The sequence below is a fragment of the Nuphar pumila genome, chromosome 13 (assembly GCF_984573655.1).
Source record: "Nuphar pumila chromosome 13, dmNupPumi1.hap1.1, whole genome shotgun sequence".
Lineage (NCBI taxonomy): Eukaryota > Viridiplantae > Streptophyta > Magnoliopsida > Nymphaeales > Nymphaeaceae > Nuphar > Nuphar pumila.
In genome coordinates, this window is record NC_143261.1 from 58648207 (window position 1) to 58673346 (window position 25140).

Below are 25140 nucleotides of genomic sequence, written 5' to 3' on the forward strand. Positions count from 1 at the left end.
ACAACCATTTATGGCATCAGAATTTTTTAATATCAATAGGAGTCCTACCAATGATAAAATGATAATAGAATGTCGAAAGCCAGTACAATGATGGCCATGTGGAAACTGGAAAGTGATGGACGTCTTACTTTTTCTTCATTGCTTGAAGCTTGAAGCTCCAAACTATGCTTTTCCAGAAAGTCACCAAAATTTGGGTCCTGGTGAAACAATGAAGCAAACATAACCTTATTAATATTTCAAGCATCCAGAAATAATGTCGTACTGAAAGAAGTATGAAGATTTGTCTATATCACAAAAGATGCACTTGTTTTCTTTTTATGAGCAAACACAAAAGCAAAAATAAAAAACAAAAAGCACTTCTATTGCTTTAAATATGCTCTTCATACTTAAGAATACAACATTTCAAGGGTCATAACATGAAAATCTTTCTGAGCATTAGCCAGGGCAGTAAACTGGAAATATTCAGTTGAGATCTAGGTCTTAGTGAATCTGACCTATCCGGATCTAGCTTAATCAAATTTAGAGTTGGATGGAAAAGGCAATATTGAACCTGTACTCGGTTAGCTAATCAGATATATTTTATAAGGAATTGGGTTGGATTACCCTTGGATCCAGATTCAAATGAAAATCTAAAAACTGCATTCGAATCTGATTATTAATCAGATTCATTTGCTATACCGATTCAACTAATCAGATTTGTACTTTTCAGATACCTGACTCAAACGTGATCGATTGACATCCCTAGCATTAGTTCATTTTGGGTAAAACTAAGTGCATTACAATGATGAATGTGAGCCATCAATTTTTTTGTCTTCAAAATAGGAGAGAAATTTTTTAAAACAAACCCTACATGTTTATATTAGTTAGACATACCATCATGTTGAGCTTCATATCTATGGTCATTTCAAGGTCTTAATTAAGTACAAGGTCGTTCTTACCTTTTTCTTCAGCCGATCTAACTTACTTTTCTGCTTCACGAGTTCCACTTGAATTGTCTTGTTCTGCTCAGATAGAGCAGTATGGTAACTTTCATCTACAGCAACAACAATTATATTGAAAAATATCCTCTTGCGATTTTACTAAAACAAAAATTTAGGATATTTCAAACACCAAATTTCACTGTTGTAATTATGTTCCAACCTGAATTATCATCACTTCCATCTTTAACAAGATAAGAACCATTCAAATCCTGAATCCAATATCATAATTCAGAACTCTTTCATAAATAAATAAGGAATTAGAAAAAGATGAGGCCGGATTTTTAGAAGAGCATGACATTACCTCAGAAAGAAGACCATCACTTTCCGAATCTGAATCTATAACTGAATCATTGTCAACATCATTACCAAAAGTATCTGCAAAAATGTCGTCGAGCGCCTGATTTACAATACCTTCAGGATATCTAACAACAATGATGAGCATAACTATATATGAACATAAACACTTGCATTTCAAGTTAAATCGTTAATTAATTGCCTCACCTTAAGACAACTATACAAAATGGAACAAATGTATGCGCACAGATAATACCATAATACATTGAAAGATATTACGCCCATAATCTAGCTAGAATCTCAGTAAAAAAATTTCGCTACTTTCTGGAAATTGAAAAAGCATCACTACCTCCTGAATAATCATGTCATATAAACTTGCAATATATGACTCAGACTATTTGGAAAACTCAATTGCATTTAACAATTAACCATTGGAAACAATGAAGCTTCTGAATAACATACATGAATGAGGAAAGAACTTAGTAAATTGTGAAATGCTTGACAATTAATCAGTGGGCGAAAGTGAAATTGTGTGATGCTCTCCAAAGTCGAGCATCGGTATCTTTACGATCAAGAATAATACCCACTCCACTAGAATCAACACAAAATTTCAACTGATACACTAGAAATTATTCTAAAAAGAATATCGGCATCGATTATGTCATTTAATCAACACCTAGGAAGAAGAAAATGGTTTGAATTACTCATGCAAGCAGGAATTATGTTAACAATGACCTCCTAAGGCTCCTAAGAAGCGCACCCCCAGAATCATTTTATCATTGAACATAATAGACCTTGTGAAAATTTTTAAAAAGGGAAGATAAGGGCAAATTGGCAACACACATTAGTCTTGTACTAGATTCTCTATGCTGATCCTAGTATGCTCTAAAATGCATAATAGCAGCATAGCACTAAATATTTACTCTTACAAGAACATCTTTTCTGGAAACATTGAGCTGTAATAGAGACTCACAAATTTTTGTGTATGCATGTGTGCACATGTATGTGTGTGGGTTTTAACAAGAATATATGTTGACATCAATCCGATTGCAACAGTCCCTAACAAGGCCCAAGCAATCATTTTTCTCAAGTAATAAAGAAAATAAGCACAAAAAACAGCATATAGGAATTAAGTGCATAGGATTAATTTAAGACCTCAAAAATAAAAACAATGTCATCCTACTCTGTGCTGTCTAACTAGGGATTGGCTCTGGGAGGATTAGGCGGACACAAGTAGGGTAGGCAGTACCAGTTGACTAGGTAACCACGTATCACTTTTGACAACATAGTTTGCAACTAAACAAAAGTTAGCAGCTATCAATGGTGATTACAAGTATGTAAGGATAAAACTCAAGTAATGCAGCTGTTTTTCATAAAAACATAAAATTGAATTTTGCAGTAAAAGAAAACTAAGGCAATGGAAGAAGGTATAAGCACAGTCACAAATATCATGATATTTTAAAAAAATATTATGATATCTTTTCATCAGTTCTAACATTTAAAATATCACGATATTTTTCAAAATGTTGTGAGAATTTAAAATTAAAATATCATAATTTATGTTTCATAAATGATTTTAAAAAACTTTGGCTGATAATCCTATTTTATCATTCACATCTCTCTCAACCTTTTTCTCCTAACTAATTAATGGCAATAAATACTGAATGTAACTTAATCCTAAGGAAGAAAGTATTTATTTCGGCCTCTGGACTCTCCCATCTTTCATTTCTTTTTCATTTTTAAAACAATGGATGAGACATATTTATTGCTTTTGGCATTTGAGTAATTTTTTTACATATTTTTAACTTCAGTTTATAAATTTTTAAAAAATTATTCATTTTGCCAAGATTTTTTCAATAAAAGTGTGGGAGAACACAGATTATCAATATATGTCATTTACCATTTAATGGCAGATTTTATTTTGAAAATACAAACAGAAGGTAATAAATTAATATACCCAAGTTACACAATAGCATAGAGAAAACACAAGAATACAACCGCTACATGACAAAAATGAACAAGAAGCCCCAGACAACAGAAGCAAAAGAATAAATGTTATAAAAGTTTTAGTTTGTCTCCTTTCAAAGAGGAGCTTAAGACAATTTTCAAATGTATATAAAATGAGGCTAATTGGATGCTATTGACAACAAACAGAAAAAGCAGCCAACTAGAATCCATCATAAATTGACAGATATATTACATATAAAATGCAGTGGCTGCACCATAGTTGGCAAACCCAGAGAGCTGACTCAAGAATCGCCCGAGTCAACCCGGATCGGATCCCAACTGGGTCACCGATTCAGGACCACCTATCCGCATGCCACTTATGTGTCTTTTGTCATGCATTTCATGGTTTTAGTGCATAATGCTTATAAAAGGATAATTTTTACAAAGAATCATCTATTTTTAAATCATAATATCAACAATTATGTATAGTTGAATACTTATATAGCTTAGTCATTGATGTCATGTACTAAATTTAGTGATTATACAGTTTGGAGTTTGATTTTTTCCATATCTTAACACTAAAAAAATCATGTCCTAACTCGTCCAAATTACCGAGTCAACCTGCTGACTCACAAGTCAAGGGTCAGGCAATCCGGATCCAAGTCACGAGTTTGTCAACTATCGGCTGCACAAGAAAAGGCAAATTGCACAGGTGCCACTTTGATTCTTGGCAAACTTCAATCTTAAATCATGTATTAAGCAGTAGAAGTGTAAAGTTTTATCCTAATATAAAGAAAAGTAACTGCAAAGGCGGAACCAAACAAGAAAAACACAGAAAAACAATCTTACAAGGGATGTAAATTTTGATGGGAATTAACATTCAATATTGGCATGTCTAACAATTTAAAGCAAGTTAATGTCAGAAAAATAATCTAAAGCAAGTGATAGCAAAGAAAATAAATAGTGGCATTTTCTTACTCTTCTACAGGTTGTGCATCTGAGGAGATTGGATGGTTCACATATACAACACCTTTATCTCCTGCAATAACAGAACCAACCATAGAGCTTAAATGTGGTGGCCTAATCAATGCTTGCAAATAAACAAAAAGTCTAGTTAAAAACTATACAAACTTGGAAACATTTTGTTACACAATCCACTCAGTGAACAGAAGCGCAAACACAAACCAAGCAGGGCAACTTAGATGTAGAGATAAGTTCCTAATAAACGATGTCTTATGAAGCAACTGCCTATGAACACTACAAAAAGAAGGCAATAGCGCAGGCAGTTAGATTAGCAAAAATATTGTTGGCCTCATGCAACATGACACTTGCGGAATTATCATTTATTTTATGGAAAAAATATTTGTAGCTATTAAAATAATAATATAAATGTTTAAACATCTAATGAACTACTAAAGACGTTATATGTAAGCTCATTCAATGTATGGTATCAATCCTCAAGGCACTCTCTGCTTGGCTTCCCATTGAGGGCCTGAGCCAGTCATGAAGACTGAAAAGGAGGTAGAAAGATTACATCAGGGGGGGCATGAAAAAGACACATAAACCTTAATCAAGTTGTTGCTAATCTTCAACTTCAAGCAACCATAACCCGTGGGCTAAAAGGATATCAATGAGGTGTGATATCATCCAGAAAGGGATTTTGTCCAGAATACCTAAAGAGCAGAGACAATGGAGTCACTTTGAGGTAGACTATACTTGTTCATGTCATACACTGTTATCATTGCCCGCATTGATCAATCGGCCAAAAAACTTAACCATTCTTTAGATGGTTTAATATCCAAACGGCCTTTAGATTGCTCCCACTTGAAAATCGCAAACTTCAAAGCATTCAAATTTACAATGCAAAATTAAACACTGGTTTTATGCATAGTAACAAATATCAGCAATATTTTGAAAAGATCATGAGTGGTTTGGACCAGAGTTGCTAGTCGAGGAAGCGATTCGAGAAGCAAAAGCGAGAAGCGAGGCATTTTCAAAATTTTAGGAAGCGGGAAAAGCAGGACGACTTAGAAGCGAATCAGGAATCGTCTTGGAAGAAAACTAGGAAGCAAACCGAAAGCGACCTAGGAAGTGAGGGGGAAGCAAAAAAAAAGAAAAATAAAAACACAAAAAAATGAAAAAATAAGGGAAAACGAGCTTCCCCTAAATTGGGAAGCGCGCTTCCCACTCCCTAATTTTTTTTGGCACTTCCTAGCACGTTTCAGAAGCGCCATGTTTCACGCTTACAAAACATGCTTCCCCATGCCCTATGGCACTTCTGATAACTCTGGTTTGGACATACAAGCATGAATTTTTCAATTTTGAAATTTCAATACATTGTGAACCGTAAAATTTGAAACCCTTAAAAGATCTACCTATATAATTGATCGGACGATCTAAAACTTGCTTTTGACTGAACAAACCATATGGATCATATCCATAGAGCTTGGTTCACAAAAAAATCAATTAATCCAATAAAGGCATTTTTTAAAAAATTTATGTCTTTCTTTATGTTTTTATATATTTTTATAGTCTTAATTGGTTTTAACTTTTATCATAGTTACAAATATTGGCAATATTTTGTAAACATGGTAGCGTTTACAAAATCTGCTATACTATAAAAAGTTGCAATATTTCCAATAATGGTCTTATCATGATATCAACATAATAAATCATTTTTAATTTTTTTATATATATTGCCCATATTTCTAACTTTTTACACATGCTAATATTTCCTAGTGTTTTTCCAAAAAATAAAAAAATTAATTTATCATGACATTTTTCCTCACCAAGAGTTTCCTGGTACCAAGTTTTTTTATGTTGGCTTTATCCTATGTCACATGGGTGCGGGTGCGGGTGTGGCACTTTCAAAAAACTTGGGTGCGGGGGTGCGGCAAAATATATATATATATATATATATATATATATATATATATATATATATATATATATATATATATATATATATATATATATATATATATATAATTTATGCAGGGAAGGGGTCGAGCCCCCTCCCTGCGCCCTCTTTGTGCAGGGGAGGGGTCGAGCGGATGAGTTGTGGAGCTTGATTCAGAGTTTTTGCCCTTGCAGAAAGGGGGGGGCGGGGGCTCCCCCCGGCCAATTTTTTTTTAATAAAAAAATTGGACACACCCAGGGTCGGGTTGACCACACCCGGTGCCGCACCCGCGTCGAGTCGCGTCGACGCGAGTGCGGCACCCTGCTAGCCGAATCCCTGTGACATAGGCTTTATCCTATTGGTCCAAGGATAAACACCTATGTTTTTACACGCTCCCAGCAAAGCTCAAGGATCTGAAGTTTCTTTGCTCCAAGATGGAAGAGGGAAATGTTCCACTATTTTATCTGAAATTGTTGGCAAATATTCAAACTGGTAACATTTGTTACTTTCAGTCTGCCGTCCAAAACTTAATGAAGCTTTTAACTGCCAGACCTGAGCTACTTGTAAGCAGCTTGACCCACCATATCCCAACTAGCTCAGAGCTTTGCAATAGAAAATTTCTTGTGTTAAACCTATTCAACCATATTAAAGATCCTAATCAAATTTTCTTTCATTAGAAAAGGTAATTACTGATTCAAAAACCTCATAAGATTTCTCTGGTTGATCATGGAATACATGCAGTGAGAAAAGTACTAGATATTGAATAATCAAATGGGTGACTTAGTTCTCTTATTTGGAAGGCAAAATTAAATTGAGTGTGTGATTCACCAAAGCTAGTCATGGTTATCTTGTATATCAGTAGTTTTAACATCCATGATGAGAGATGAGAGAAAGTATCCTAAATAAAAACCAAAAGAGCAAATTCATTCAACCTTGAATAGCTTAAAGAAGACATGAAGGGGGGATTTTGGATTTATGAGCCTTACTAAAAGCCCTTCTTGTCCTGAAAGAATTCCTGAAAGCATTTTGTTTCCGCTTTTTCTTGAGCACAGATTGAAGATTCTTACGAGCAAATTTCCGTGCTTTCTTCCCAAGTTTACCCATTTCCGGGCAAAACAAATGAGAACAATACATCATAACGTCAAGAAGACTCAAAACCAGAGCTAAATCAAATGAAGAACCAAATCTAATGCATTGTAATAACACATCCATGCACTTACATAAATGAACAAATTAAAAAAGAAAAAAAAACTGAAGCAACTATTGATTCTTAGAAAAACTACTGATGCAATATTTTTATTGAGTGAATAGCAAGAAGCAAATATTAACTTTCAGAAAAAATGATGTAATATATTTAACAAGTGAAGCAAGAAACAAAGCATACAGGTCAAAACTGCAAAGGGTCCCTAGTGCACCTGAGAACTCAAACACGAAATGCTTGAGATTCCATGACAAAACGCTTGTAATGCATCAAGAAAATGAAGATTCATTCAATAAAAGACAAGATCTATCTCCTTGAATTCACAACCAGATAAGATATTCTTTTTCAATTTTTCTTGGTTGCAACTTTACCTACATAAGAAACAACCTTCCCATAACTACTCTATCAGTGTTCGACATGTGGAATTGAAAGCTAATTCCAAGGAATCAAGAATTTTTCAGGCAAAATTTTCATTATAAATGGAACACATAATCTACAAAATATGAGGTGCAGACATTCTTAGGCATTATTTAAGAGCAGCACTATTCTCTTTTTTTGCATACATCCCTACAATGAATTCAAAAAAAAGTTCCAATTGGATCTATTTTGCTTTCAATTGCACAAACAAACTGGTGACCTTAAGGGCATGTTTGGATGCAAAATTCATAAATTCACTTTTCTGGATTTTCTGCTTTTCAATTTTTTAAATATTCTGGAAAAATAGTGTTTGGATGCATTTCATATATATATATATATATATATATATATATATATATATATATATATATATATATAGAGAGAGAGAGAGAGAGAGAGAGAGAGATGGGAACATGCTAAATGGGCACAATGCTAAATGAAACATGCAATTGGATTTCCATTGTTTTTTTTCAAAATTCCAACCCCATAGATGTGTTCAGCATGATTGATTTACTAGAAATCCTAATTTGGATCAAGCATTTTGGATGGAAAAAAATGGTATTTGGAGGCTCGAAAATTTATGAAAAATTGTAGGGTATTGATTTTTGAAACCTTATAAAAACCTATTCATGCATCGGAGTCAAATGCTCTAAGAAGTGATTCCTATAAAAACAAGCATATAGATCACATCTGTACAGTCAAAATTTCGAAAAGCACCAAAAATCTAAGAGCATGTTTCATTTAGCACTGTGTCCATTTAGTAGGTTCCCATCTCTCTCTCTCTCTCTCTCTCTCTCTCTCTCTCTCTATATATATATATATATATATATATATATATATATATATATATATATATATCATAGATTTTAAATTTTTCACAGTTAGGTTGTCCCATTTATTAAATCTGACTGATTTCGAATCTTAATGCATAATCAAGAGTCCAAATTTACCTTCAGCCTTATGATTTTATCAATGTTGTGAATAGTGTTGAGGCGTAAGACCCACTCATGAAGCGAGGCGTAAGATTCACAAAAAATATTAAAAATTTGACCAAATAAAAAAACAAAATAAAGCATCATTTATGTACTATTAATATATAATTAGATATTAAGTGGACAATCTAAACTAAATTATAAAACTAATTCAAAGAAATGACTACAATGCAATAATTTAACTAATCCAACAAAGAAGATGTGATTATTTAACCAAGGAACAAGACCAAAAATCACAATAACTAGCAAGAACCACTCTACATATTTGTATAAAGGACAACATAATACTATACACCACACATAGTTATACTTAGCAAACACAATTATATAATACAAATAGCATGCAGCTAATAAATAAGCAACAAATCAATGAATTACTAAATCAATATATAATTAATTAATTAATTAACAAGAACAAAGTAATTTTCTTATTAACAGGCCCGATTGTTCAAGAAGAACAGAGGAAGGGAAGAAGAAAAACGAGGAGGAAAGAAGGGGGAGAAGAAGAAAAGGAAGTAGTAGGGAAGAAGAAAAAGAATATCAGAAGAACAATAAGAAGGGGAAGAAAAACAGAAGAAGAAGAAGTTGGGCAGAGGAAGAAGGAGAAGAACAGAAGAAGAAAAGAGAGAGACCTAAACAATCGGGCCTCCCTTGTTTTTTTAACCTGAGGAGAAGAAGATCCGCAGAAGGAAGGAGAAGAAGATCTGTAATAACTGTGAATTTTACCAGATAAATAAACTTAAAATTTATGTTATTAAGCCGATACAGGGATATTTTATTGGTGTTTGTTCGTACTTGGATCTCGGACATCCTATTTGGATCTTCAATATTCCAATTAGAATTTTTTTTATTTGGATCCATAATAGTGGTCTAGATCCATGTATGGTAATTTAGATCCATAGCTCCAAATCAGGGTATGATGAAAACTTCAGACCCTTAGATCTGAATCTCTTAAATGGTTTATGAACAAAACGGATCCTGGATCCAGTATAATTACGTAAACACCAGGATAAAGTAATCGGATCCATAATTATTCAAGTTGGATCCTTCTTTGGAATTTTTAAATATTAGTGCAAATAGAAGATTTGGATCTGCGGATGGATCCGGATAGACACAAAACTTGGAATCAAGAGAGCATATGGGTCGCGGGTCGCAGCCGATCCAAAGTCGCACATACATGCGCGTTAAAATGAAAGCACAATAAAAAAAAAAACTAAGGTTAAAAGAAAGGACTGTGCAAACCCTAAAAAGGGTTTGCTTTTGAGTTAAATGAGAGAGGGTTTTCAGGCAGCCGCTGGAAAATTAGAGTAACCACTCCCCCACGATCTCCTTCCATCTTCCCTCCCTCTCTCACGCTCCTCCTCAAAACCCATCCCCACTCTCCATTTCGTTATCTCCCTCACTCTCTCTTTCGTTATTTCCTCTTTCCCTCTGCTTCCTCTCCCTTTCATTGTCTTGCTGTCGCACGAATTGGAGAAGGGCGCACAGTTGCATCCAAGATCTGCAAAGAAAAGAAGGGAAAAAAAAACTCAACAGAGGTAGGTTTTTACTGTGTTTTTTGCATATGTATTAAGTTATCAGTGTGTATTGGATTTGCCGAAAATCCCAAATCTTCGATTTGGGGATTTCGGATTTTTGGTAGTAGGATTTTATTATGTTTTGCACATATACTGTGTTTCAAGCCTGTACTACGTCATAGTTTACCCCAAACTGAATGGATTTCAATTAGTTTTTGGTTTCGTATGGAGGTAACTTTGGGGATTTTTCCTTCCCTCCATCCATACCCTTTTGGTAGGTCCGATTGAGACTAAATCACATAGAAAGAGCAAGGATGCACTGGTGCTGCCTCAAACTTTGCGTATGCGACATAGAGACGTTGATTCTTTTTGGGTTTTCGAGTATGTCATGTAGGACTTCATGCAGAAATCTTTCTGCTGATAAATCATGGTGTCAGATGGTGAATGTAGGGTTGATACGATTAGGCAATTCGATAGGAATAGTTGGCCGTGATTAATGGGTGAATCTTTGTTCGGTGGGTGTTACTTGTAATAAAAATCTGACACGGGGTGCTTCGTTCACCCAGTTATGTATGTATTTTGACAAGTATGAAATATCGGTTTTCAGTATTGTTGAGCTTTGAAAATGTTCTTTATTAGCTGCAGCGTTATGGCGTTATTCTAAATTTCTTTTTTCTTTGTTTTAACATTTTATGATGCAGGCTATTATAGGTTCTGAACTCTTAAGCTTTCACTGTCTTGCATGTTTTGAAAGTTTTGATGCTCAGGTTATGGTATGATTTGATTAACTTTTTTGGCTGAAATTAGTACAAGTGTTGAATTCTTAAACTTTCAGAGTTGCGCATGTTCAAGTGGTGGTTAGCACCTGCTGATTTTAATTTAAAATATGTACCGACCTTATAATTGGTAATTAGATAATGTTGCAACTATAATTGTGCACTGATTTTGAAATTTAAGGTAGGTTTTTCCTATGGTTTCTGCTAATTATTTGTATCAAGCACGCTCAGCCTATGTGAGTGGGTTTAACAGATGCACGGGCAGAATCTTGGTTCTGCATGCGTGCTTTACACAGATTTTGGTTTAGCACATTTTGTTTTGTTTTTTTTTTTGAAAGTCGGTATTAGAGCTTCTATTTTGTCTAAATCAGGGTTTATGTTTGGGAAACACAGAGTCTCGATTCTGCGTGATTGCTACACCCTGAACCATAGAGTATACACGCTTGATGTTAGGAAAATCCACATGCAAGCACATGAATTCTGGGCTAGTGGACTCAGTGAAACGAAATCGATGGTAATCAGTTCAGACCAGGGAATATATTTCTATGATATATATATATATATATATATATATATATATATATATATATATAATATGTTTGGATAGGAAGATAATTATTTGCCATTTGCTTGTTCGATTTTGTTCACACATTTTTTTTTATAGATGCAATGAAAAAAAAATAACATCAACAAATTTTTTTTGGTTACAGAGTTGTTGGTTGGTAGTTCCTGTAATCTATTATAGCGAACTCTGTGAAGTGCCCTATGTAATTTCATTTGACATTTATGGGTTAAATACAATGGCTGAATGATAATAGGTAATAAAGTTGTTAAAAAAAATAAATTTCTGTGAGGATCCATGATAGAAATTACATTTTTATGTGTTAAGGTCCATGACAAAACTCTGAATCGATGCATTTTCTGCATCTTAACACATATCTGAATCTGTGCATTTTCTGAAATGTAAAAATACTACAGTATGTGTTTGCCTATCTATAATTCCAACCCAACTATGTGCTCAACTTGAAAATTGGCAATTGTAATATTAAAAGATCTGTCATGAGTCTCAAGCATCTAAATGAATGTGAAAGAAAGAGAAAAAAAAAACAGTTTAGTAGTATATGAATGATCTTTATTAGTAACTCTCAGTTTAAGCTTCTGTAAAAGCAAGTAAGTTGCATGTGCCATGATTCAGTCTTACAAATGAATATGAACAACAAATGTCGTGACTCTACATAGATTGGTGGTTGTTCTTATGGTGGGTTTATATAACTTGAATCGTGGAGAATGGTTGTTCATATGCACTTTATCTATGCAAAATGTGAGTTGCGTTAGGCTGATGCATAAACTCTTTATATCTGTGAGTTTGATTTGAGCCTGCTTTTGTTCGCATATGCTAGTTAGAGATGTATAATTGTGAGATGGAACAAAATATTGAGAGCTTTATACCTGAACTTGTTTACTTGTGATTAGAAAATTGAACATGTTATTAAGTATTTAAACCAGTGTTACTTATTTGATTAGATGTTAAGTCCTGTTATGTTTTGTGATTTAGAATTTGTGCTATGCAGTAAATTAGTCTCATGTTAATTATTGCTTAATAGCATGCTTTACTGGATATGGTTAATCAAACATATTACATACCTTTTACACAGTACTTCTCCAAAAATCATGGTAATTACCTACTTAGACAGTTGTAGTCTAATTTCAATCTATTTACCATTTTTTTTGGTAGCGAATAAATGGAGCATCGTGGCGTCGCATTTGGAAGTAGTCAAGAGATCTCAGTTTTTCAGTGTTTCCTGTTTGAACTCTGATTAGTAGATTTACATTCCTGTTATGAGATGTAATTATTGACATTAATGCTTCCATTAATGAATAATATGTTTTTAGTACTTCTCTGTTTTACCCTGTAATGCGCCCAACTCTTGTTTTCACACTTTCACTATTTCAAAAAAAAAATTTACTCCAAAATTTTTACTATAAAAAGTTGGGGCGTTACAACTTTGGTATCAGAGCAGGACTGAAAAATCTGAGATCTTGGCTCTTCCAGCGACCGCGATGGCTCTGTAAGTATGTAGAAATATTGTTTTCTTAATGTAGAGATAAAAACATATAATTACATATTATATTTTCATGAATTTATAGCTAAGGTTGTAACGACCTTTTTATTTGCTCAAACAAATGGCTTGGGTAAATCATTGCAATGATTTTATGAAGATGCTACATAACTTGGCCGAAGTGGTAGGCCAGCAGGCTGCTGCAATGCAGCTGATGGGCGACAATTTACATTTTGTGACCCATTAGAGGATACATAGAAGATGAGTGCCACCTAAAGTACGTTATAGACTTTTTCCGGATGGGAAACATGGATGCGCTTGAAGGCGTAGCTTCCCAAGCGAGTTTCGTGTCAACTCCTGCGAGAGTTAAAGTTCTGGACCGAAACTCAGAGACTGCTTGTGTATTTTACCTTTTCGAAAATGATTGGTGAATCGTAACGAGTCTCAAAATTATTATCCCCTGCGTTTCCGGCACGAAGGAGGAGAAGAAAAGAAGAAGAAGAAGAAGAGACGAAGGAGAGAGAGTGGTACGTACCGAATGGACCCTCCTTCTTCTTCTTCCTTTCGACAGAGGCAAGAGAGAGACCTCCGGCTTCCTCCTCCTTCCTTTCGGCAGAGAGAGAGAGAGAAGGCCTTCTTCCTCTTCTTCTTGAAAGAACACGAGAGGGTTCTTCTTCTTCCTTTCGGCAGAGGCGAGAGAGCCCTAAACAATCGGGCATCTCTCTTCTTTCAAAAATCGAGAGCCTATTGCCTCACAGGCACTTGCGCTTCATTAACGCGCCTCAAGGCAAAAGCGCACCTTTTACGCTATCCATCAAAAACTTCAAATTAGTCTACCTGAAAGCTGAACACGTTCCATTCGACTAGTGATCCTAAAACAATGACTAAGAGAATAAGCACTCTCCCAAATAACCATACCAACAATGATTCAGACATAGAACACTATATAAGATGATCACAACAAAATTACTTTTCCCACAGAATAACCATATAAACCCCTGCATTTCTGGCACGGCAAGGGGTCCACCCCCTGCCTTTCCGGCAGGGGTTAAACCCCCTGCCTTTCCGGCTGGGGGTCGACCCCCCCTGCCGGAAACGCAGGGGGTCGACCCCCCCTGCCTTTCCGGCAGGGGGTTAAACCCCCTGCCGGAAACGACGAACGGCGAGGACGGCTGGCGAACCTGTCTTCGGGCGGCGGCGATCGACAAACGACGATCGGCAAACGACGTCTGGCGGGGGACGGCGAACCAGGAACGACGAACGACTGGCGGGAGCGACAACAACAAAAGAAGAAAAGGAAAAGAGGGCTGGGATAGGGTTATGCGACACTTAGCGACGAAGTAATTCCGTCGCTAAGCCGCCGTAAATCAAAAACAAGTAAATGGCAACGGAATATATTCTGTCGCCAAGTCTGTCGCTACGTCGCGACGGTAAATTGTCTGTTGCAAACACTGTCGCTAAACGCTGCGTCCGTTACGACCAAATATTCCGTCGCAAAATCCACCGCTAATTAGCGACGGATTTCGCAACGGGATATAGTTCATCACTATTTTCGTAAATTTCAGCGATTATAGCGACGGATGTGTTTCGCTCGGTAAACCGTCGCTAACTAGCGACAAAATAATTCCGTCGCTAATAACCTATTTTCTTGTAGTGACACATGTTCTCTCAATTGAGCTATTTAAGTCAATCTCTAACCGTGGGGCTCTCCACAATCCTCTTACTGAGCACAAAATGCTCTATCATATGAGCTGCCATAACCATGGTCTTCATTTATAGGTGTTCCATAAGATTAAATTTAATTCACCACTAATTAGAGATAGTGCCCCCATAAATTCCAGTAATCCCCCCTACATAACCAATTTTTGGTTAAATGAAACTCATAAAGCTATATAATCATGTTTTATAATAAGACCCTATAGCAACACTTGATCCAAAACCAGGATCCAACATGATGGGTTTGGCCATGTCTATGGATGCAAACCAGTTGTAGTTCTTACCTAAGTATAGACATGAATCAGATCTCCACCATAACATCAGATCTTAGTGGTGTATGTTTGAATAAAGATCAGAATAATTTAGGGTTGAAGATCGGATAGGGTTAAATATACGATATGAGTTAGACATGTTTTCTCCATATATGGATCCTTTAAGTAAGATTCAAATGTACATTCATAATGGGATTCCAATATTTTCAATCAGTTTACTTTTGCATTCGGATCTCAAATTGATCCAATGCAAAATCTGACCAGATTATGTCTTGCATATAAATAACTTCTTTTTGTTCTATGTTTCGGGATCTAGTATCACCACATGTATTTTGGATTTGGATTCAACTTTACCTCATCGTATTTGAATTTGAATTTGAATCTACTGTTTAAATTTGGATTCAGATTCGGATCCTAAAAGATCTAAGCCCAGTTCTACCCGTTTGCACCAATGTCAGATTCGACCTGATTCATATGGAATCCGTTCTCAGTCAATTCAATTCAAAGAGGCCGATTTACCTATCATTTCAAACTCTGTTTTAGTATTCTTAATAGATTTTTTACATTTTAAATATTTTAATAACATGTGTCATCCAGTGGTGAAAAGTACGGATTCAATCCGATTCGATTTCATTAAGAGTTTTTTCTTGAGAAACTGATTTTAACAACACTGGTTCGCACCCTATGAACAACGATCTGTGAACTGTGATAAAAAGAACCCTAAACCCCAGCATCGCGTTTCCCTACGAATCCCCGCCAAAATCTCTTTCTCTCTCTCTGTCTTTCTGTCGAAAGAAGAAGGAAGAGGAGGCTGTCCCCCCACCCAGGTACTCTCTCTCTTCTTTGTCTCTTCTTCTTCTTCCGTTCTCCATCTTCTTCTTCTCTTCGTTCTTCTTCTTCTCCTTCCTCTTCTTCTTTGAGTTTTACTTAATTTTTTGGTTTTAAACTTTAGTTGTATATTCCTTGATTAATCGAATCTCGTAGTAATTATGTTTATGTATAAAAATTTGTTGCGTATTGTGTTTTTATAAATTAAGCTTTCAAGAGAAGACGTCCTGTCCTAATTTTCATAAAAACCATGTATGCATGCCTCATGCCCATATTGTATCCACGTTCGTGGACATAACCTTAAATAGATAGTTTATTTGTTAGATACTTACAAAGATCAAGGTGCTGCATTAATGTTGTTTTTACATATTATTCTCATATCTTTCGGTATTTATTTGAGTTTTTTTATTTCTCATTGTTATTTCTTTTTATTTATTTGTGTTTTTAGATATATATTTTTTTTAAGTTTTTAAAAATGTGTTTTTAAGGCTTGTGCTTTACTCCTCTCTTCATATTTTAGTGGAACCCTTCTCTACGCCCCATCGCTTTTCACAACATGGTTTACATCATTGTTTCGGTGAAGATGGTGTCAATTGATCGATGTTTATATGGTTATTCTGTGGGAAAAGTAATTTTTTTGTGATCATCTTATATAGTGTTCTATGTCTGAATCATTGTTGGTATGGTTATTTGGGAGAGTGCTTATTCTCTTAGTCATTGTTTTAGGATCACTAGTCGAATGGAACGTGTTCAGCTTTCAGGTAGACTAATTTGAAGTTTTTGATGGATAGCGTAAAAGGTGCGCTTTTGCCTTGAGGCGCGTTAATGAAGCGCAAGTGCCTGTGAGGCAATAGGCTCTCGATTTTTGAAAGAAGAGAGAGGCCCGATTGTTTAGGGCTCTCTCGCCTCTGCCGAAAGGAAGAAGAAGAACCCTCTCGTGTTCTTTCAAGAAGAAGAGGAAGAAGGCCCTCTCTCTCTCTCTCTCTGCCGAAAGGAAGGAGGAGGAAGCCGGAGGTCTCTCTCTCGCCTCTATCGAAAGGAAGAAGAAGAAGGAGGGTCCATTCGGTACGTACCCCTCTCTCTCCTTCGTCTCTTCTTCTTCTTCTTCTTTTCTTCTCCTCCTCCTCCTTCTTATTCTTCCTATGTTGATCTTTTAACGCCCCAACTTTTTATAGTACAAATTTTGGAGTAAAATTTTTTTTTTGAAATAGTGAAAGTGTGAAAACAAGAGTTGGGCGCATTACAGGGTAAAACAGAGAAGTACTAAAAACATATTATTCATTAATGGAAGCATTAATGTAATTAATTACATCTCACAACAGGAATGTAAATCTACTAATCAGAGTTCAAACAGGAAACACTGAAAAACTAAGATCTCTTGACTACTTCCAAATGCGACGCCACGATGCTCCATTTATTCGCTACCAAAAAAAATGGTAAATTGATTGAAATTAGACTACAACTGTCTAAGTAGGTAATTACCATGATTTTTGCAGAAGTACTGTGTAACAAGTATGTAATGTGTTTGATTAACCATATCCAGTAAAGCATGCTATTAAGCAATAATTAACATGAGACTAATTTACTGCATAGCACAAATTCTAAATAACAAAACATAACAGGACTTAACATCTAATCAAATAAGTAACACTGGTTTAAATACTTAATCACATGTTCAATTTTCTAATCACAAGTAAACAAGTTCAGGTATAAAGCTCTCAATATTTTGTTCCATCTCACAATTATACATCTCTAACTAGCATATGCGAACAAAAGCAGGCTCAAATCAAACTCACAGATATAAAGAGTTTATGCATCAGCCTAACGCAACTCACATTTTGCATAGATAAAGTGCATATGAACAACCATTCTCCACAATTCAAGTTATATAAACCCACCATAAGAACAACCACCAATCTATGTAGAGTCACGACATTTGTTGTTCATATTCATTTGTAAGACTGAATCATGGCACATGCAACTTACTTGCTTTTACAGAAGCTTAAACTGAGAGTTACTAATAAAGATCATTCATATACTACTAAACTGATTTTTTTTTTCTCTTTCTTTCACATTCATTTAGATGCTTGAGACTCATGACAGATCTTTTAATATTACAATTGCCAATTTTCAAGTTGAGCACATAGTTGGGGTGGAATTATAGATAGGCAAACACATACTGTAGTATTTTTACATTTCAGAAAATGCACAGATTCAGATATGTGTTAAGATGCAGAAAATGCACCGATTCAGAGTTTTGTCATGGACCTTAACACATAAAAATGTAATTTCTATCATGGATCCTCACAGAAATTTATTTGTTTTAACAACTTTATTACCTATGATAATTCAGCCATTGTATTTAACCCATAAATGTCAAATGAAATTACATAGGGCACTTCACAGAGTTCGCTATAATAGATTAAAGGAACTACCAACCAACAACTCTGTAACCAAAAAAAATTTGTTTATGTTATTTTTTTTTTCATTGCATCTATAAAAAAAAATGTGTGAACAAAATCGAACAAGCAAATGGCAAATAATTATCTTCCTATCCAAACATATATATATATATCATAGAAATATATTCCCTGGTCTGGACAGATTACCATCGATTTCGTTTCACTGAGTCCACTAGCCCAGAATTCATGTGCTTGCATGTGGATTTTCCTAACATCAAGCGTGTATACCCTATGGTTCAGGGTGTAGCAATCACGCAGAATCGAGACTCTGTGTTTCCCAAACATAAACCCTGATTTAGACAAAATAGAAGCTCTAATACCGACTTTCAAAAAAAAAAAAAAACAAAATGTGCTAAACCAAAATCTGTGTAAAGCATGCATGCAGAACCAAGATTTTGCTCGTGCATTTGTTAAACCCACTCACATAGGCTGAGCGTGCTTGATACAAATAATTAGCAGAAACCATAGGAAAAACCAACCTTAAATTTCAAAATCAGTGCACAATTATAGTTGCAACATTATCTAATTACCATTTATAAGGTCGGTACATATTTTAAATTAAAATCAGCAGGTGCTTACCACCACTTGAACATGCGCAACTCTGAAAGTTTAAGAATTCAACACTTGTACTAATTTCAGCCAAAAAGTTAATCAAATCATACCATAACCTGAGCATCAAAACTTTCAAAACATGCAAGACAGTGAAAGCTTAAGAGTTCAGAACCTATAATAGCCTGCATCATAAAATGTTAAAACAAAGAAAAAAGAAATTTAGAATAACGCCATAACGCTGCAGCTAACAAAGAACATTTTCAAAGCTCAACAATACTGAAAACCGATATTTCATACTTGTCAAAATACATACATAACTGGGTGAACGAAGCACCCCGTGTCATATTTTTATTACAAGTAACACCCACCGAACAAAGATTCACCCATTAATCACGGCCAACTATTCCTATCGAATTGCCTAATCGTATCAACCCTACATTCACCATCTGACACCATGATTTATCAGCAAAAAGATTTCTGCATGAAGTCCTACATGACATACTCGAAAACCCAAAAAGAATCAACGTCTCTATGTCACATACGCAAAGTTTGAGGCAGCACCAGTGCATCCTTGCTCTTTCTGTGTGATTTAGTCTCAATCGGACCTACCAAAAGGGTATGGATGGAGGGAAGGAAAAATCCCCAAAGTTACCTCCATAAGAAACCAAAAACTAATTGAAATCCATTCAGTTTGGGGTAAACGATGACGTAGTACAGGCTTGAAACACAGTATATGTGCAAAACATAATAAAATCCTACTACCAAAAATCCGAAATCCCCAAATCGAAGATTTGGGATTTTCGACAAATCCAATACACACTGATAACTTAATACATATGCAAAAAACATAGTAAAAATCTACCTCTGTTGAGTTTTTTTTTTCCTTCTTTTCTTTGCAGATCTTGGATGCAACTGTGCGCCCTTCTCCAATTCGTGCGACAGCAAGACAATGAAAGGGAGAGGAAGCAAAGGGAAAGAGGAAATAACGAAAGAGAGAGTGAGGGAGATAACAAAATGGAGAGTGGGGATGGGTTTTGAGGAGAAGCGTGAGAGAGGGAGGGAGGATGGAAGGAGATCGTGGGGGAGTGGTTACTCTAATTTTCCAGCGACTGCCTGAAAACCCTCTCTCATTTAACTCAAAAGCAAACCCTTTTTAGGGTTTGCACAGTCCTCTCTTTTAACCTTAGTTTTTTTTTATTGTGCTTTCATTTTAACGCACATGTATGTGCGACTTTGGATCGGCTGCGACCCGCGACCCATATGCTCTCTTGATTCCAAGTTTTGTGTCTATCTGGATCCATCCGCAGATCCAAATCTTCTATTTGCACTAATATTTAAAAATTCCAAAGAAGGATCCAACTTGAATAATTATGGATCCGATTACTTTATCCTGGTGTTTACGTAATTATATTGGATCCAGGATCCGTTTTGTTCATAAACCATTTAAGAGATTCAGATCTAAGGGTCTGAAGTTTTCATCATACCCTGATTTGGAGCTATGGATCCAAATTACCATACATGGATCTATACCACTATTATGGATCCAAATAAAAAAAATTCTAATTGGAATATTGAAGATCCAAATAGGATGTCCGAGATCCAAGTACGAATAAACACCAATAAAATATCCCTGTATCGGCTTAATAACATAAATTTTAAGTTTATTTAGCTGGTAAAATTCACAGTTATTACATTCTTTCCCCCTAAAAAAAGAATTTCATCCTCGAAATTCGTTACAAGGACTAAACAAATAGACAGATATTTTCTCTTTCAAGGGGTCGAGTCTGCTTAAAATAAATCTTCGGTTGACTTCTTCGGGCAAAATTTAACAATATGTCCTGGTTGCTCACATTTGAAACACTTGCCAGTATAGAGAGGGCAAACTCCGAAGGGATGATCTTCGTTGCATCGTCGACACTTTTGTTGAACATTTGGTTGTTGTGATTGCCTTTGTTGATGAGGGTTCTTGTAGCCTTTCTGACGCTTTTGGTTTTTAGGAGGTGGTGTGAAGTCCCTTTCACAAGGATTTTTCTCATTAGTACTCACCTTGATCTGTTGCTCGGGTTTATTCCATTGATTCTTTTGCTCTTTGACCCAGTCTTCTTCCAATAGGGTCGCTACTTCGATGGCCTCATCGAGTGATTTTGGCCCTCGGGTGAACACCTTGGTCCTCAAAGCTGGCTTCAATCCACGAGCAAACTTCATTGCTCGATCCTCTTCCACGGTGTATACATTTGGGCAATGTCGTTCTAGACAGCGAAACTTAGTGATATAATCCGCTAGCGTTGTTGCCCCTTGTTGTAGGTCTAAAAATTCTTGCATCTTCTTACTACGTTCATGCTTAGGGAAATATGCAGAGTTAAAAACCTCAACAAACTCATCCCAAGTAACTTTTTTATTCTAAAACTTGACCGCAGAGATCGTGTCCCACCACTTCTCAGCGTGGTCCTTCAAACGATAGGTACCAAAGTTCACCTTGTGTTCCTCTGGAACATCCAGAACACGAAAAATACGTTCTATCTCGCGTATCCATGTCTCTGCAGCTTCAGGATCCGTCTTGCCCTTAAAAACAGGAGGATCCATTTCCATAAAGCACTTGTAAGTGACTGCACCTATGTTCTGCCTATCTTGGGCCACCTGTTGGAGGTTCGCACCTACTTGTTGCATTGAAACCATCTGTTGTTGCACAACCTCGACAAGGTTGTTCACAGTGTCCATGATATCGTTGCACCTGGCCTTCCATGCCATCTATCAGGACAGAAACATAATAATAGTTAATCGTTAGGTTACACAATTATGCTTGCTAAGTAATATCCCTAGCAATCTTTCATAGTTCTCAAATACACGATGCACAATTCAATCAGTGCCACAATAAAATTTATTGGTGCAATAACTCATTCTATACATATATTCTTCGAACAACCTCAAGCGACACCGCATAAGGCCGCTATCGTCAAAAAATCACCCTTCTAGACGACCCACGTTAGAGAATTTCCACTCTAACACACTATCCGAAAAATTATCACTCCGATATCATAAATAAGAAGTCATCACTCGAATGACATCGTTAGAAGATCATCATTCTAACGGCATTGCTGAAGAATCATCACTTCATTAGAAAATCATCATTCTAATGACATTGTTAGAGAATCACCACTCTAATGTCATTGTTGAAGAATCACCACTTCAACAACATCATTAGGGAATCACCACCCTAACGGCATTGTTAGAGAATCACCACTCTAACGACATTGCCGGAGAATCACCACTCCAACAACCTTCATTAGAGAATCACCACTCTAATGGCATCATTAGGGAATCATCACCCTAGCGGCATCGTTAGAGAATCACCACTCTAACGGCATTGCTGAAGAATCACCACTCCAACAACCTTCATTAGAGAATCACCACTCTAATGACATCATTAGGGAATCACCACCCTAGCGGCATCGTTAGAGAATCACCACTCTAACCACATTGTCGGAGAATCACCACTCCAACAACCTTCATTAGAGAATCACCATTCTAATGGCATCGTTAGGGAATCATCACCCTAGCGACATCGTTAGAGAATCACCACTCTAATGGCATTGCTGAAGAATCACTACTCCAACAACCCTCATTAGAGAATCACCACTCTAATGACATCATTAGAGCATCATCACCCTAATGACAACGTTGGCATTGCCAGGAATCACCACCTGAGCCAACACAACTCACCACAATCCCTTTCGACTGTGGTTGGGAAACAAGAATTTCCACAACGCTCTTTCAAAAACCATAACACCCAGAAGTCTGGTGTTATGTAGTCCCCAACTATGACCCTCTCAGGAGTCGATTGCCATCATCGGCAACCCAGAATCCATTTGCTAAGCATATAACATCATTTACGTTCTCATCATCAAGAACAACTGGGGATCTACAACATCCTCCAACGAGGAACTCAAAAGTTCAACGGGCACAAACAAGGCTTTCGCCTTCTGTCCGAAAGATTATTCGGGAAGGTACCCTTCATCAATGATAGGGTCACTAACATCTCCAACGAAGTTGGAAAAGGAAAAACATTAACTTAGAGCCTCATCTGATGACTCTTATCAACAGAATCATCGTTTCCAATGCGATTGGGAAAATAATTTTGAGACTCGTTACGATTCACCAATCATTTTCGAAAAGGTAAAATACACAAGCAGTCTCTGAGTTTCGGTCCAGAACTTCAACTCTCGCAGGAGTTGACATGAAACTCGCTTGGGAAGCTACGCCTTCAAGCGCATCCATGTTTCCCATCCAGAAAAAGTCTATAACGTACTTTAGGTGGCACTCATCTTCTATGTATCCTCTAATGGGTCAAAAAATGTAAATTGTCGCCCATCAGCTGCATTGCAGCAGCCAGCTGGCCTACCACTTCGGCCAAGTTATGTAGCATCTTCATAAAATCATTGCAATGATTTACCCAAGCCATTTGTTTGAGCAAATAAAAAGGTCGTTACAACCTTAGTTATAAATTCATGAAAATATGATATGTAATTATATGTTTTTATCTCTACATTAAGAAAACAACATTTCTACATACTTACAGAGCCATCGTGGTCGCTGGAAGAGCCAAGATCTCAGATTTTTCAGTCCTGCTCTGATACCAAAGTTGTAACACCCCAACTTTTTATAGTAAAAATTTTGGAGTAAATTTTTTTTTTTGAAATAGTGAAAGTGTGAAAACAAGAGTTGGGCGCATTACAGGGTAAAACAGAGAAGTACTAAAAACATATTATTCATTAATGGAAGCATTAATGTCATTAATTACATCTCATAACAGGAATGTAAATCTACTAATCAGAGTTCAAACAGGAAACACTGAAAAACTGAGATCTCTTGACTACTTCCAAATGCGACGCCACGATGCTCCATTTATTCGCTACAAAAAAAAATGGTAAATAGATTGAAATTAGACTACAACTGTCTAAGTAGGTAATTACCATGATTTTTGCAGAAGTACTGTGTAAAAGGTATGTAATATATTTGATTAACCATATCCAGTAAAGCATGCTATTAAGCAATAATTAACATGAGACTAATTTACTGCATAGCACAAATTCTAAATCACAAAACAAAACAGGACTTAACATCTAATCAAATAAGTAACACTGGTTTAAATACTTAATCACATGTTCAATTTTCTAATCACAAGTAAACAAGTTCAGGTATAAAGCTCTCAATATTTTGTTCGATCTCACAATTATACATCTCTAACTAGCATATGCGAACAAAAGCAGGCTCAAATCAAACTCACAGATATAAAGAGTTTATGCATCAGCCTAACGCAACTCACATTTTGCATAGATAAAGTGCATATGAACAACCATTCTCCACGATTCAAGTTATATAAACCCACCATAAGAACAACCACCAATCTATGTAGAGTCACGACATTTGTTGTTCATATTCATTTGTAAGACTGAATCATGGCACATGCAACTTACTTGCTTTTATAGAAGCTTAAACTGAGAGTTACTAATAAAGATCATTCATATACTACTAAACTGATTTTTTTTTCTCTTTCTTTCACATTCATTTAGATGCTTGAGACTCATGACAGATCTTTTAATATTACAATTGCCAATTTTCAAGTTGAGCACATAGTTGGGTTGGAATTATAGATAGGCAAACACATACTGTAGTATTTTTACATTTCAGAAAATGCACAGATTCAGATATGTGTTAAGATGCAGAAAATGCACCGATACAGAGTTTTGTCATGGACCTTAACACATAAAAATGTAATTTCTATCATGGATCCTCACAGAAATTTATTTTTTTTAACAACTTTATTACCTATGATCATTCATCCATTGTATTTAACCCATAAATGTCAAATGAAATTACATAGGGCACTTCACAGAGTTCGCTATAATAGATTACAGGAACTACCAACCAACAACTCTGTAACCAAAAAAAATTTGTTTATGTTATTTTTTTTTCATTGCATCTATAAAAAAAAATGTGTGAACAAAATCGAACAAGCAAATGGCAAATAATTATCTTCCTATCCAAACATATTATATATATATATATATATATATATATCATAGAAATATATTCCCTGGTCTAGACAGATTACCATCGATTTCGTTTCACTGAGTCCACTAGCACAGAATTCATGTGCTTGCATGTGGATTTTCCTAACATCAAGCGTGTATACTCTATGGTTCAGGGTGTAGCAATCACGCAGAATT

The 25140-nt window shown here is 35.8% G+C and overlaps 1 long non-coding RNA gene across 1 annotated transcript; it reads right to left on the reverse strand.

Annotated features, from left to right (window-relative positions):
- Positions 1 to 1071: 1071 nt before the first annotated feature.
- Positions 1072 to 7228, reverse strand: LOC149818483 (uncharacterized). Its single transcript, XR_016427072.1, has 4 exons — positions 7107 to 7228; positions 4200 to 4260; positions 1282 to 1402; positions 1072 to 1189 (listed from the first exon to the last, which is right to left on the reverse strand). It is a non-coding gene; the product is annotated as an uncharacterized LOC149818483 (long non-coding RNA).
- Between the last annotated feature and the right edge of the window lie 17912 nt (positions 7229 to 25140).